The sequence below is a fragment of the Palaemon carinicauda genome, chromosome 13, assembly GCF_036898095.1.
Source record: "Palaemon carinicauda isolate YSFRI2023 chromosome 13, ASM3689809v2, whole genome shotgun sequence".
NCBI lineage: Eukaryota > Metazoa > Arthropoda > Malacostraca > Decapoda > Palaemonidae > Palaemon > Palaemon carinicauda.
In genome coordinates this window covers 80,352,091-80,354,590 of record NC_090737.1, presented here as the reverse complement: position 1 = coordinate 80,354,590, position 2,500 = coordinate 80,352,091, and the positions used below count along the sequence as shown (strand labels likewise).

Genomic DNA, 2,500 nt, shown 5'->3' with positions numbered 1-2,500 from the left:
TCTTGACGGTTTTTTTTTTCCTCTTTTCCTCATCTTTCTTGTTTTTTCGTTGGTGTTGTCCAAGAAGATGTCTCTGGTTGAGGTGATCTCTAAGGACGATTGCTTTCATCCAGCTAAAATTGTTGAAGTCTTGACTCTGACTATTTTTTCTTTCCACAGAAATCTTCAGAGCAAGACGTAACGATCAATATTTCAAACTTCTGTTCGTTCAGCACTACAGCTGTTTTATGCCACAAATCACAAACGCTAAAGATGACAACAGAGTTGTTGTGTATCTAGTGATTCTTTTGCCTTTCGGAACTGATATCTCAAAGAGAACATTGATGAATTAAAAATGATTTATCAAAGTGGAATTTTTATGGAAAATGGCGAAGAAAATATTAATTGTTATGTCTCCAAGAAATGATCAAATACGAACAACGTTGGTTGATAAAAACTTGACTCGATTGGTGCACTCCAGTCCTTCCAGTCAAAATTTCATTCATCCTTTTGAAAATAAGGATAAATATCTAGATAGAAATCCTTACTGAACAATACAGAATAAAAACATTGTCGCAACGACTTCAAATACGAATTCATACAGAAGAGAAGCTACGTAATGGTAAGTACATTCTTATATTATATTTTTATATTTTTATTGATATTCAAATGAAGTTTTCATGTTTTAATTGCTGTGTAAATGCAGTTTTTGTATTTTTATGGCTATGCAAATGCAGTTTTTTTTATATTTTATTGATGTGTGAATGCAATTTTATATGTTGATGGCTATGCAAATGCAGTTTTTATAATTTTATTGATATGCAAATGCAATTTTTATAATTTTATCGATATGCAAATGCAGTTTTTATATTTTTATTGATATGTAGAGGCAGTTTTTATATTATTGATATGCAAAGGCACTTTTTATATTTTTATGCAAATGCAATTTTTATATTTTTTTATGCAAATGCAGTTTTTATAATTTTATTGATATGCAAATGCAATTTTTATAATTTTATTGATATGCAAATGCAATTTTATAATTTTATTGATATGCAAATACAGTTTTTATATTTTTATTGAAATGCAAAGGCAGTTTTTTATATTTTTGTTATGCAAATGCAGTTTTTATATTTCTTTATGCAAATGCAGTTTTTTTTATATTTTTATGCGAATACAGTTTTTATATTTTTATGGTTATGCAAGTGTAGTTTTTATATTTTCAGTGTTGTGTGATTGCAGTTGAATTAATTGAAAAAGTCTTGAATGATAGTAATTTAGAAGAAATTTTAATAAATTTATTACGGTCTCTCTCTCTCTCTCTCTCTCTCTCTCTCTCTCTCTCTCTCTCTCTCTCTCCTCTCTCTCTCTCTCTCTCTCTCTCTTATAGGATGGTAATAAGAAAATAAATGCATTTAGGCTTTTCTAATTTTGTTACATTATTAAAGCATTCCGGTAAAAAAGCAACGTTTATAGGTACAAGAATTTTCATCAATATTCTAGAAGGATTTTTTTCTCTCTCTCTCTCTCTCTCTCTCTCTCTCTCTCTCTCTCTCTCTCTCTCTCTCTCTCTCTCTCTCTCTCTCTCTCTCTCTCTGTGTTATTAAGTCATATAATCATTGTATCATGTGGCATGAAGGGTGTAAAACCACAATGAATGTTTTATCAGCTGTTAAAGACTTAGACGCCGCAAACGTTACCTCAATTTAATTTTCATTAAAAGAATTGAACGTTTTTCTTAACGTTCAATCAACCTCCATTGATTTTAGGATAAAATATAATTGTACAATTGTAGGAAGGTTTGAATACTTACATTTCATGTAAACTGCTTACAGCCTAACACGTAAACGATGCTTTCATTGTTGATTCTAACTTGGAGTCGATTATCCAGTTTACAAATGAAACAATTTGTAGAGTTAATTATCATATTCGTTTGATCCAAAGTCCAGTAGATTGAGAATTCGACTGATAGCGACCCATAACATCAGCAAATTATCGAGGGAATAAAGTAAATCACTGAATGATCGAGTTAAATGTCAGATTACACAAACTCGCGAAAACTATACGACAAACTAGATTTCGAATTCTCTGGCAAACTTTGAGCGAATTTCCGTTTGGGGAAAGTCATAAATGACTTTTCCTGTTTGAATCTTGTTGTGTGATTACTTATCATCCAAGTTTGGGTCTCCTCTCGTTTATGGGGACTGGCTTTCCGGAAGGAGATTTCAGTATGCAAATGAAGTGACCAATAAAGTAAACAACGGCTGGATATGATAGGAGTGTCTTTATGAACTGGTGTGGTTCTGTGATTGATGAGAATTCTGGATACTAATGATTAATCGTTGTGGGGATGAGAAATTATATGATTTCACACGTATTTATGTGCATATGAGGATTGTGTGTGTGTATATATATATATATATATATATATATATATATATATATATATTAATATATATTATATATTATATTCTATATATATATATATATATATATATATTTTGGCTTACATACTTTCAAA

The 2,500-nt window shown here is 30.2% G+C and overlaps 1 long non-coding RNA gene across 1 annotated transcript in view; it reads left to right on the top strand.

Annotated features, from left to right (window-relative positions):
- The window catches only part of LOC137651962 (uncharacterized), a 343,837-nt gene extending 343,254 nt beyond the window's left edge, over window positions 1–583 (top strand). The window contains exon 3 of the long non-coding RNA XR_011046146.1: window positions 160–583. This is a non-coding gene — a long non-coding RNA (uncharacterized lncRNA). The remainder of the gene's footprint in view (window positions 1–159) is intronic.
- The last annotated feature ends 1,917 nt before the right edge of the window (window positions 584–2,500 follow it).